The sequence below is a fragment of the Limanda limanda genome, chromosome 17, assembly GCF_963576545.1.
Source record: "Limanda limanda chromosome 17, fLimLim1.1, whole genome shotgun sequence".
NCBI classification, from domain to species: domain Eukaryota; kingdom Metazoa; phylum Chordata; class Actinopteri; order Pleuronectiformes; family Pleuronectidae; genus Limanda; species Limanda limanda.
In genome coordinates this window covers 11,000,715-11,014,405 of record NC_083652.1, presented here as the reverse complement: position 1 = coordinate 11,014,405, position 13,691 = coordinate 11,000,715, and the positions used below count along the sequence as shown (strand labels likewise).

General features: G+C 42.3%; 1 non-coding gene across 1 annotated transcript; it reads right to left on the bottom strand.

Moving 5' to 3' along the window:
• Nucleotides 1-10,334: 10,334 nt before the first annotated feature.
• Nucleotides 10,335-10,406, bottom strand: trnac-gca (transfer RNA cysteine (anticodon GCA)). The gene has a single exon. It is a non-coding gene; the product is annotated as a tRNA-Cys (tRNA).
• Nucleotides 10,407-13,691: the final 3,285 nt, after the last annotated feature.

Below are 13,691 nucleotides of genomic sequence, written 5' to 3'. Positions count from 1 at the left end.
CAACATAAACAGTGATCTGTTGAGCAGCAGAGTAAACTTCCTCTGCTTGCACTGGTGCACACACTTCCTGAGGGGATTGAGCGATGCATCAGTCTCAACCCCGTTCTCCACAAAAGGCTGGAAGTCTTTCACCCGGCGGGGAAACGGTTCAACCGAGAAAATTCAAGCCACATGCTGATGGGGCTTGTCTCCCAGTTCACATCATGCTGTAGGTGAAGGCAAGTTTTATGCTGCAAGGTTCCTGAAAGTGTGTTCGGAATTTCCAGCTTCATTCTTTGAGTAATGAAAAGATTGTGTTGCCGACAGGACAGTTCCGGTTTGTCCGTTGGTCAGTCCACCACTGTGGTCCACTCAACCACTACCAGATGGACCGCCATGAAATCTGATGCAGATAGTCAAAATCCACAGAGGATTAATAATCCTTTTCCTCTAGAACGACCAACAGGTCAATATCTTTTCTTACTCAGTGAAATACCTCCACATTTATTTGAAGGATAAGTGCAAAATGTTGGTTAAATACTCTTAGTTCACAGATGAGGTATCGTACCAATAACGTCTGCGAACCCCTGAACTTCTGCTGCATGTATGCTAATTAGCAAATGTTAGCTAATGTTAGCTCTACACTAAACTAAGATTGTTAGGATGGTTACATCCCTGCCGATGGAGGAGTGCAAGATGTTTTTAGCTTAAATATCCGCTAATATCCTCCTCCTAGTTACTGCTGCAGTTCTCATGAGAATTTGTGAGTATTGCGAGAACTCGCGATGGCTGCAGTTACTAAAGACGTGGTTGACATTTACTTCAATTGTATTGGATTTGGCTGCAATGCTGCTTATCCCTACATCTGAATAGTGGTGAATAGATATGAGTGAATTATTATCTTTGGGTGAACTATCTTTTTAATATGTTGCTGAACTGCAAGGGGGTGCCGTTTCAGTGATTTGCTTGTTCTGCATGGAGTAGAAGCTGAGAAAAATAAAACTTTTCAAGTAGCGCAGGCACCAACCAATCAGATCAAAGTTCAAACAAATACACAAACGCAACGCTAACCAATCATATTAATGCAAAGATCCTGTCTGACAACAAATATCAAAATGTTGGTGAACCTTCATGTGTGGAGTTTACGACCTGCGTACTTCCCTTTAGTGTTTCATGGACAGCCAGATATGAAACACTAGCACAAAGGTTGGCTTTGTTGTTGGTCCCCGAGCATCAGCTGTTGGCACCAAGCACGTGTAACGACTGTGTCAAGCTCTACAGCAACACATACATTTGAGTGCCCAGTCATTGTGGGCATGTTAGCTCAACACACCACCGTGCCAAATTCGCATGGCAACACACTTATTCAAGCATCATGCTGTCTTGGGAAATTTTCGTTCTCAACCTGAAATCAAGCAAACAATTTAACATGGCTCACTTTCCCACAATGTCTTGTATCCGGATTATATTCCTCTCTTGTCGATCTCAGCATTAAGATGTTTTCTGAGAAACATGTCTGTTACTTTATTGTTGTGGAGAAAGTGGATTAACTGTTTCCCCTATAATTCAGTGTGTTCAACAGCTTACTTTTGATTTCCTGCTCCATGGCTGCAGATTAATATCTCCGGTGGCAACAGCCCAATTGCAACAAACCCCCGAGTATGAGTGTCCCTAACCTCAGCACCCTGAGAAACGCTGCAGCCAGAGCCGTAGCGCCGCGTAATTGGAGGCAATTGGGGAACAGCAGATACAGTGTGTGTGAGTCCTAGCGGCCTGGGGAGCGTCCCACCCAGGGAGGCTGGAGAGGAAGCTGTGCAGATGGAGGTCAGAGTTGGGTGGCTCACATCCTACTCGGGTATTTGTCCTGTTATTCCAATCTCCGCCAACACACAGAGAGGATCCTGATTAGGGCCAATGTTCAGGGAATCAGCATGAAAAAGCACCATTTTGAAACCTCTGTTCCACAAGAGATTCATACAGTGTCACAATCCAATCATGAACATGAGAGCATGAATTGACGCTTAGTTAGCCTCAAGAAGTGTTTTAAAATGAGCTTGCCATGAAATTATTCTAAAAGGATCATAGAGATTTAAAGTATTAGAGCATTTTTTTGTTCTAAACTGTAATTTGACATCTACAAAGGATGCCAGATGCTACACTGCAGCTTGAATTGGCAATTTTAACGTCCTCGAAGACTTTGAAGACCCTTCAACTGCTTGATGTTCATTATTCCCATATACGATGTCCCTCAGCGATTTATTTGCAGGGCTTTTATTATGTTATTTCCAGACTGCTGCTGGATTTGGCTTGCAGAAGCTAAAGCTGGCTGATGTAATGTTTTTCATGGCCTGACCAGGGTAATACCATTCTCAGATGTTAAATATATCTGTGCAGAAATCTTAATACACAGTTAAAGCCACGAGGATTTTTCCTGGAGATGTGACTATATTCACGTAGAGGTCACTTTGAGCGGGTCAGGCAAACCTTGGCAGCGAGCAGCGACGCAGCGGTGGGGATGACCTGGGAAATCAGGAGCTTTTCCGTCAATACTACAGAGACAAAGAGATGTCAGAGGACAATGACCCTTTCCTGCAAATCAGAGGCAGATCCTCGGAGAGGAAAGGACTACTCCCTCCACCTCTGCTCAGGCAGTGATGCGCTTTCCATGTTTGTGTTGGCCTGTGACAGCATGGAGGTACCTGTATCCTTTCTGGCAGAAGACAGGATGGAAAAGACAAACTGGAAAGCTACGTCAGTCCAGTTTGTTTTGAGTACATTTCCTTTTCATCGATGATGTTAAACTTGTTTAGGAATGGTGCTTAAGTGGAGCACTGTAATCATTCATTCTCAGATAAACTCTTCTACCTGTTTCCATCTCATTTACATTTATCATTTACATTGCTGTAGTGACGGCAGTGTTGGTCTGACCCAAACCAAAATATCTCCACAGCTACTGAATAGATTGTTATTACACTTTGTACAGACATTCATGGTTCACCTCAGGAAGAATTGTTCCAACTTTGGTCACTTGGTAACTACAGAACTAGTGGAATTCAGCCTCAGCCTTAAAATAAAGTTACTGTAGGGCTGTGTTTCGTGCCTTGTCCTATTTCTCTATACCCTTTCTCTGCTCTCTCTCCCCGGTGTCCATTCAGGTACCACCCTCTTCCCTGCAGCTGCAGTGTGTGAGTGTAAAAGGATGAGCTCAATCTCCAATCAAGGCCATGGTGGTTAAAAGGCAGAGAGAAGCAGACAGTCGGTCCCAGTGGACCCAGTGGGCCAAGTGGCAGCATGACCATTTAATTTGTTTCAAGTTGCGGCTTTGAGTTCGCTGCTAGTCAGTGTCGCTTTTCCTTTTAGAAAGTTGTTTTCAGTTCATTGTAAATAAATTACTGGTTTTGTTTATTCATCTGTTGCCCATGATTTTATTTTTTTCTCCTGGGTGATTTATATGGTTACCGCCCTCATCCCCTGGACTTTATCCAAAACAAAAACATGGCGATAAATTTGTCTGCCAGCAAAAAATGACATATCTTACTTCATATTACTCCATCAATCTTAATTATCCCTCACACCACATGCATGTGAGATATGCCAAAGTATATGGTTCCAGATCATAAACAGGAGAAAACAATGTGTAGACTGTCATTAGATTAGTTAAATTATATATATTGTCTGTAATAAGTAATGTAAAAATAATCTAAACTACAAAATTGAGTTTCACAAAAAGCTCATATTATACTAGAAAATGTTTGCACGTTATATTACCTGCAAAATGCCAGCATGATGATTATGACATTTTAACCTTACTTCTTCAAAGTCCCATCGTGTTAGTAACCTGTTCAGAACGTCTTTAGTAGTGTCACACTCAGTTGTTAACCTTCAAAGTGACAGAAATCAGACAAAAGAGATTTTGAATGAGAAGTTCAAACCCAGACAGTATTTCCAAGGCACAAAAAGAAAAAAAAGTTTATACAAATTCATCCTGTATTTATGAAAACATGCTCGTGGCCTTTTGAATCCTTTGATGGATCGTCTACTCTGGCACAATGTGAAACTCTTTTTGTTCTCTTGAGCTGCTCCTTCAGTTTCTTCAACAATGGCTCCATAGAGATTTGATCGGGAGCTTTGAAGGGTTCCTTTCAAACATTATGGCTGAAGATGCATATCTAAGTATCTTTTGACCTGTGCTGAAGTTCCAGATTTGTCCGGGGCCCTGACCCCCGTTTTCTTTCATTCCGCCCTGATCTTCTTGACCAAAGGGCTGTGACCCCGGGTAATGTTATACAAATGTCATGCATCGCCGGACTGAGGGCTCACGTATAAGAGGCGAGTGCTTGGCCTGCGAGCATTGTCCGATGGCCCTGTTGTGGACGCACAGATACCCCTGGCAAAAGGAACAATGGTGCTTTGCGGACAAGGTCGGGCAGAAAAAAACACCAGGAGTGTGAGGCAATTTATCTGCTCGCAAATTCAGCTTAAAAGTTCTTCTGCAGGATGTTTCCCAATCTCTGTTGTTCCCCTAAAGCTATTTATTGATTACAGCTTCTGAGGAACAAAGATGTGTGCTGCAGTGTCCCTTATTAATTATAACATTTAGAGTTTGAATATTTATCACAAACAATTCTCCTAGTGTGAACTTTGATATTCAGGGTCCGACCCTATATTGATGCAACAAGGATGTGATCAACTTACCACAGAGTCTTCCTGCAGACTGGTGTCAATGTTTATTGCCTATTTACTGCAGAGGCTGAGATAACCTGATGAAACCAGGGTTTGATCAAAGTCACATTCCTCCGCAGCCGTCGCCTCAAAGGAAATGAGTCATAGTCCAGCTACAGTAAAAACAGTCAGGACAACAAGCTGTGCCTTTTATCTCTGTTTTATTTCTGCTGCACCCTGTGGCTTCGAGGCTCCGCAGACAAAACCGGCCCCATAACATTAAAGAGTTTCATTATTGTGGCTGTGTATTGGTCAAGATTTAGGATCGTGTTTGTCTGCAGAAATGTAAACCAGAAAAACAATTCGAGGAAGGAAGGAATTATGACAATAATGAAATACTGTTCTTTAAAATAGACAAGGAACTGTCAGTTGTGGAAAGAAACTACATTCATCATTACAGCAGTACTTGAGAAACTTTTACTACAGCTACTTGACTACAGTTTCTACCTACTTTGCAGATTGAGATTTTACATGAAAAACACGTAACAAGTTTATAAAATATAAAACTTGCAACCACAGTATCAACTGTTAAACAGACTCATGTTCAACAAGCTGCAAACATTGAATGCTACTTATATGATTAACGTCAACAAAATAATAAAATTGTTCAAGTGGGTAAATAATAAATTTACAATCACAGGGGCCATTTTCCTGCAGTACTCTTACTTAAATCTATACTGCTAATACATGAGTTATACTTGTAATGGAGTAAATCTTGGTTCTTTAAGTATCTCAGTACCTCATCCATCACAAGGTGCTTTCACACACATGTATTTTAAATCTGTGGGCACAGAGGTGGCTCGGAGAGCTACTCCACCTGTACCAGAGGATCGATCTGTTAGCTGATCGATCCTCTTGGACAAAAGGCAGAAGCAGAGCTGCCGAAGGGGACAGACACACAGCGACTGAGACACACGGACAGAACCGAGCTGCAAAGCCAAGGTTTTAGTTTAATTTTGATTGAGAGAGTTTTGTGAGTTTGTTTGTGTTCATAAAATGCTGAAAAGCAACAGTTTAGTCTCTGGCTGTGTGTGGGAAACCCTGGTGGCATCGGACATTGCCACAAAATCCAAACAGAATATGATAGTAGAGTGAACTTGGAAAAAAAGGCCTGTTAAGATGATAAACTTTTACAAACTGATCAGTTTAATTTCTGTGCTTCACAGTGGTGGGAAAAATATTCAGATCAATCACTTACATAAAAGTACCAATGCAACAATATATAAATAAGCTATTACACGTAAAGCCTGATATTTCAAAATCCTGCATGTGTGTTAGTACAGAAGTATCGTCAGATGAATAAGGCGTCAGTATTAAAAGTATTTGTTTGCACTCTTGATTCATACATAATAATATTTTACACATAAAGACAATTACATACAGTTATAAGGTATTTTAGTCGAGTGATTTCCAAAATACGAATTCAAATACAGCCTATTAAACAAAATCTGCTGTCTGACTAAGAACCAGATTTATTGTTGCCTTGAGAAGCTGAATAAAGCCCGGTTTTGTCAGAGATCCCGGAGCCTGAGGTTTTATTTCTTCTTCTGAGAGAACAGACGGCTTAGTGATGCAGCAAGCTGCCATGGAAACCAGAGTTGTCTGTTGTGTTGGTCGTGTCAGAGATCCGCCCTTTTACTCTGACCCCTTTCCTCTGTGGCGGCACACTTTCCCCCGGGGATTTCAAATACAACATCTGCCCTTTCTCCCTGCACCACCACCCTCCTCCTGACCCACCCACTCCAAAAGCCAGAGAGCTTCTGGACGGGCTCCCCTCGACAAAAGGCCATCTACACACACCTGCTGAGAGGGTTAGAGGTCATCGTCCAAACAGAGGCACACTAGTGTGACCTCCAACCTGCATTGGACTCTCATACAACACATTCTTACACTTTCTCTGAAGGACAAGGGGGAGAGGAGAATAATGCCTTGAATCCTACTTTGAGCTATTTTTCAAAAAATGCTGTATTAATTGAAATGTCTGCTGAGAACTCAAGGGATCTGAATACTTCAAACACAAATTCACTGTACCAAACCGTTTCCCAGTATTTTCCCAGGTTAGCGTTTGGCTACTGCACCATGTGACTACTGGATGTGGAGACAGAAGTAGACGGAGGAGTTCCCTGTAGTGTCTATTCGGGCTCCCTGTGCTGCCTGCTGCCTCGCCGGGGCCCTAAAGGAATCACCCGGCCCTCATCAATCTGCTTCGGCATTCCACAATAGCTGACAAAGGGACTCCACTCTCTCAGCGGCAGATGGCCTCGCCTCGGGCTGTACACGCCAAGCGTCCAATGTTCAGGCTCTGGGGTTTGATGCAGGGACCTTTGCTCCTCCTCCTTCAGTGTCACTGGAGGATACTGGGGTGCAGAAGTTGAATTCAGCCTCTCTAAATGTGGTGAAACATACAGATTATGTAATATTTAATGGTTGCTTTTAATTAAGCTGCACTGCATGCACTTAAATCTATAAGAACATGGAATACAGTGTAAAACAGAGTCAGTAAATGAAACAAACTATCTGCGCTCAGGCAAAAAAAGCTGTGATCTCTCTGGATTAGCCTGATTCCCACAGGAAAACAGGAGGTAAGCTGGGCCCCAGCAGCCAAACATCAACAGGGTTTCACAGTTTGGTATTAAAGACAGCCGCTATGGTTTATTTTGTCGTCAACAAATAAGAGAACCTGAATCCAAATACAGGAATTTTAAGAAACAAATAAAAACATATTTTGAAAATATCTTTTGTTTTCATTATTATAAACATCAATGTGATATAATGTAGGGAAGACGAATGTATCATGGTTTTTGAGATGAATGCTTAATATTATGAATGAATCATAACAAATGTTTATTATGTGAATGCTGTGAACCCTTGAGGTGATTGGAAAACCAATAAATGAATTACAGGAAGATTGTTTGTATGTTTAAGTGATCCTATGGGCATTCAGTAGCAATACTCAAAACAAGAGTTAGTATCAGTAGTATTGATTCTATCATGTCCACCTCTCGTTTGGGGCCACAACCATCCAAACCTTTCGGAAACAGAGCTCAGATGTACTTTTACATCTGGATGAAGTTACACACTCGTCTTTGTAGGATTTGAAGGTGCAGTTTGTTTAAAAGGTCTTGTAACAATTTTATGGCCATTCTTTGCATTGCTCTTCCTTTCCTTAAAAGTGGAGGGAAGTGAAGTCTCCTTTATGATGTGGGATTCCTTGAATGTGCTCGGTGAAAGCTCGCTGCAGCTTTGACTGACTCCATTCAGCAATTAACATTAAGCTGCCTGTCCATTAGAGAGCATGCAGCCCCGGCTCTGGGTTTTTTTGTGAGGACCCTGGCTATGTTTAACACATCTGTTGTCTCCCATGTCTGAGCAACCCACAGACAGGTCTGCTCACACTGATCCTTTTATTTGGCCCTGAAAGGACCTATAGGGGCTCCTGATAGATGGCCTGCGTCCCAAAGAAAGTAGAAAGCCTTATAATGGGAAGAATGGGGAGCCAGCACTCCAGCACACCCCCTGCCCCAAGCCCCTAAACATCCTTTTAAAGGGCTCCTCTTAAACAGGCTGATGCTGAGCCTAATCACGTTGAATTGAGCCATGAACCATGTCCAAGCAAATTTGGATTCCCGCTCTTTCCTTAAACATGGAAAAGGAAAATGGATGTATCTACTTTTCTCTTCTGTTAATATTAGCAGTAGGAGCAAACGTCAAACCTAAAAAAAAGGATAACAACTAGACTGGCCCCCATCTGAGCATATGCCTCCACCAAGGGCCCTTTCTTGAAATATTGAAAAAAGTGACAATGTCTCATCATTCCAACATTTGGGAAATCTGTTCAGTAGTTTTGTAACCAACCAACAAACAAACCAATTAACCAACTGACTAACCAACAAAGAAACAAACAAGAATGATACTCAGTAGTGCATACACCTCCGCCAAAAGTCACCTTCAATTTAATCAAGCTGTCCAAAATTGTATACAGTCATAGATATTGGTTTCCGAAATATTTATTTTCATCAAGATTCATTAATTACATTTGGAAAAAACACCCTCTCACAAGGCATCAAACCAATGGACAGGGGTATAAACCTTACCTCCTTAGTGGAGGTAAGACCGCTCTGGACTTCTGTTTCCAATATTTCATGTTGAAAGCGAAGATCTTCGTCCAGATGTTTAAAACAGCGAGGCCTGGACAGTGTAAAGGACGATTATGTTTCATCCATGGGAGTGGGAGGTGAGAGGGGTCACTCAGAGGATGTTTACCGCAGTGTTTCAGCATCAGTGATCAGGACAGCACATGGATGGAAAGACAATAGACAAAACAATGTCCTATTTAGAGATGGGTCAGTGCTATTAATAAACCAGAGCAAGGGTCAGAGGAGGTGGGCTGGAGAATGAAGACAATGTCTCATGTTGTCTGCTCAGGATGCGTCTAATTTATTCTTGTACACTCATCACTATACTCAGGTAAATTGATGGCATGTTGCCTGCACGGCTGCTTTGTGTGTCAGGCTCTCGCTTTGCTGACGACTGATGCTGTTATCAGAGTAAAGGACCCGGAGGTCTGCTCCATTTGTCACACTAAGCTGTTATTTTGACATGTCCAAGAGGCCCAGTTACATCAGTTCGAAACCGAGATAAAACTCAGCCTGTCAAAGCAGACACTAAAATACTCTGCAGCTCAGGCAGCTGATGGTTTCTTAACTTCGACCATATCAGCTGTGGTGGAGTCCGTTGTTTTAAATGCCGCTGTAAAACATGCAGTGTGTCGATCTCGGGGATGATGCTGACACGCTGCAGGGCCCGATGATCCTCCGGTGCTGTGCAGTCCTCAATGTTTCCTGTGTGTTATTCCTTGAATTCCCTCCTCATTGTCCATCAGCTTGTGAGATCCCTTTTACATCAAAATAGACACTTGTGGCCGGACACAATGGGCAGCATTGTTTCTCTGTGAAAGGAGAGCATGTGCTTTGCTAATGCCGCACTTGCAGTGGACAAACTCCACATTCAGCCTTTGATTAAGGAGCAGAGTTATGCATGGCTGACTTCCTCCAAGGTGCCTGGAGGTTGTGGGAAAGGGCCAGTGAGTGGGTGTGGCCTCGCTGAGGCAGGCCACAGTGGAAGGACTGGGGTGAGTCCAGCTGAGCCGGGATGGGGGTGATGGGGATCGACGGGGTCCTTACTGTAGATCACATGACCACAACTATCCGAAACATCCTTTGACTGACTCTAACCTAGTGTGTGTGAGTGTCTATGTCCGTGTGTTTTAAAAGAGATAAGCTAAATACAGAGCCCAAACCCAAAAGACAAACTCACATCAATGCACATGCACATATAAAGAAATCACACAATTGGATCTATATATGTGTTGAACTTTTCGATGAGCTTTGCCTGTAAGAATTTGATCACAAGTTCACCACTGATCTGTCAGAGGTAGGACGTATGGAAATTAGGTTTCTTGTTTGTAGCACAAATGTCTTTAACCTCAATCTGTACTGATTTATATTCATTGCACTTTTAAGTCAATTAATCTCATAACAGTTATTTTGAGGCATTTAGTGAGTATTCTTTAAAACAGTTCTGTTTATGATATTTCTGTTGTAGTTAATTCTGTAAATGTTGGTTACTCATAAAGGGGGCATCCGGATTTGAACCGGAGACCTCTTGATCTGCAGTCAAATGCTCTACCACTGAGCTATACCCCCTCATACCAACTATGAGAAGCTTCACGAATATGACAATACATGGTGCCATATAATTTAACATCATGTAATGTTTCCATGTTAACTTTCTTTATTTCAGATCATTAGTACGTATTCCTCAATGTAACTTTTTGGGCATGATCAATGAAAACTTTGCAATAAAATGTCCATGTTCGGAGCAAGAAAGTCAAAGCTATGATACAAAAACATTCTAATTTGACCTTATCAAATAAAAAAGATTTCTAAAATTTGAATCCGTAAAAATTCTTAAAGATTTCTCACGGCTCATCCACTCTCAGATAAGGACTCTGCTCTACTTGTCAACACTGCAACGCAAGACAAGTGTTTCCTCATTAGCAATCTAAGAAATAAATAAGAAAGTCAAAAAGCACTGCTCTTAATCCCAGACTGAGACGGATTTCTGTCCACACATATTCCTGACTGATTCTGCATCATCACCACGGAGATGCATGCTTTGTCTGGTGGCCAGAAATAGACGACACAATGGTTCTGGAACAGGGACATGGTCAGCCAGCCTGATCTCAGCACATCTGTCTGCGGTGTGAGGGCATGGCCACAGACGGCCTTCAATTAAACATAGTGATTAGCGTGGCGCCCGTATGGAAGCCTGTGAGGATGAGGGGTCGTCTGCCTTCTGAAGGAGATTAAGAGAAGAGTGCAGGCAGGGAGGAGCACCTGCCATCCGTCTGTTCAAAGACCGGCAGGGCATGAGATCTAACACTAACTGTCTTTCAAGTGCAGTCTTCCAGAAGTGGAATAGATATTTAATCACTTTCATGCTCGTGGTTTACATCAAACAAGGAGAGGGAATCGCCAGTTAGATGTGTCTGAGAATAAATGCAGACTGGCATGCGGTCAGTGTGCAACCTCACACTCTTCATGTGAGTTTTCCTGATATCTGCAACCTGATCTCCTCCATCCTAATCATGCCATGCAACGTTTGGATCCCAACCCAACCTGCTCCTGTCATGCATGTTTCCCGTGGGAAATCATAAGGCTTGTAAGCAGTGCTAATGCTAGAGTTTCCCACGGATACAACAAGAGCTAAAAGGGGCTAATGCTCTCAGAGGGCAGCTACAGAATCATGTTTCTGGCACCGCTGCACAGAAATACTTTAAAGAAATATACCCTCGATTCGCTCAGTTTCAAAGTCCTGGTGTGAACAAGGTAGGAGCACACACGATTTTCCAGTTTACACTATGAAATGTCGCCAGAAGACTATGCCAACATGCAAAATCCCTATTCTTTTCACAAGCTCCTGACAGTAGAATAAGAACTCTGCTAATCCATTTAATATGAGAGGATCAGCCTGGTTGGACCCACCACAGGGGATAAACTGCTGCTCTGTGGGATGGAAGCTGCTCTTGTTCCCCGGCTGGAGCTGGGCCAGGATCGGTGCCAGAAATTAATCCCAGTAACACACAGAACGGATTCCCTCAGCTGGCCAGGTTGGACAGTCTGGAGAGAAGGTGTGTGACTGTGTGTATATGTGTTTGTGGACTCTCTAATGATGCAGGATTTTCTGACAGGTGGTATGTTGAATATAAGCCATGTGGTAACCCCTTGGCCTTAGCCCGTTAATTTGTCCTATATGCATCCCCCTGCTATCATTTAACATCATTTAATGTTTCACTGTCTTTAATTGCCATTAACGGATCATGGCATTAACGGATCATGAAAATAAATAGTAGCTTTTCAGATCTGGGAAAATCACTGAAAAATGTCCAACATCTGTGCCAAAATTCAGGGGCCGCGTCCTTCGGAGACAGCCTTTGAAGCCTGATGGTGTCATGGTGTGACTAGGCTGTACCATTTCGAAGGCTTCTTCAATTAAAGCCTACAATTGCATCCCTTCATTCCCATGTGATAAAAGGTCCAGTGGGGGTCCTGGTGACGGAGCTAACAAGCTAACTATGCAAGCTGCCGAGCTATATAGGTGCAGTTCCTCAAATAGCTAATGACAGAATGGTTAGGGTGGGACAAGCTCGTGATGCAAATCGGAAATACTTCGTAAACCAGACCATTATTTAAGTTCGGATTTTACGGTCTAATAGGTCTCCAAAGGATGCAACATCTAGATTGTGTCAGAGCAAATTTAAGGCAAGATAGGTTTGTGTTTTTAAACTAATTTAGTTTAACATTTTGGGGAAGAACTTCTTCATTCTGGCCATCTGCGTCTATATGTTAGCAGTGCTAGTTAGCTTAACTCTAGACTGGAATCATCAAGAACTCATGCTAGGCTATTGTTGGTGGTAGCTTCATACGGACATGAGAAAGTTGCTGATTTTCTCATCTGACATTGCAAGAAAGCGAATGAGTGAATCTCTCAATATGTCAAGTAAGTGATTTAAGGACAACACTCATAGAATTTGAGGCTAATAAAACCTCTTAACATTTACATGGAAATGGGGGGAAATTATTTATAACCCACACATTAACCACTGTATGTTCAACCAATTACCAGTGTCTTCTACAATTAGTCAGAATTAACTATTGTCTCTGACTGTTTTCAGATGGGAGAAAATAATGTAGCTAAGACATCTGCCACAGTCACATCTGCTTTCCATTGTCATGGCTCCGTCATTCGTCTGGCCTCTCGTGTTGCTGTGCATCACCCGACTCCCTGCTGAGCCAACTCTTGGTAAACAATAAACCATGACTGAACTGTACCGCTCCGCATTACAAAAACAAGAACTAAAAGATCCTCACGAGTTGTAAAAACAACAAAGGTTGAAATGCTGTAGACTGTGGAACTGAGGCAGGGCGATTAATCATTCTGCTTGGTAATGAGCCTCTGGGTGCAGAGTAAACATTCATTAAAATCTTAAATAGCAACATATGAGATGTAGTGTTGCATGTGTACTGTGGGGACGCATTGAGGAGAATTTGTGATAAAGCTCTTTGCCAAAAGAATCTGAGATATTTTCTATCCTTTTGTGTCGGGAATGTTTGTGGTAGTTTCATTTCTGCCAGATGGGAGATGACATCAACATTTGGAGAATTCACTTCAGTCTTTCCGCCGCAGCTTGTTTCAGTCATTTTGGATTAATAATAACTTTTATTCGACAAGAATTGTAGAACCAAGGTGCGGGTTTTAAATTTTTACAGCTTTAACTAGTTTTTCCATCTGTTTGCCTTTTATATGGAATTTTGTGCATCATTGGGAACTTCACCTCTCTTCTTTCACTCCACTGTTCAATGAGTCTTGCTCATAAACTTCCCATCCAGGAAGTCATTTCTGTAAATGTTTTACTCCTTGTGTGTTGG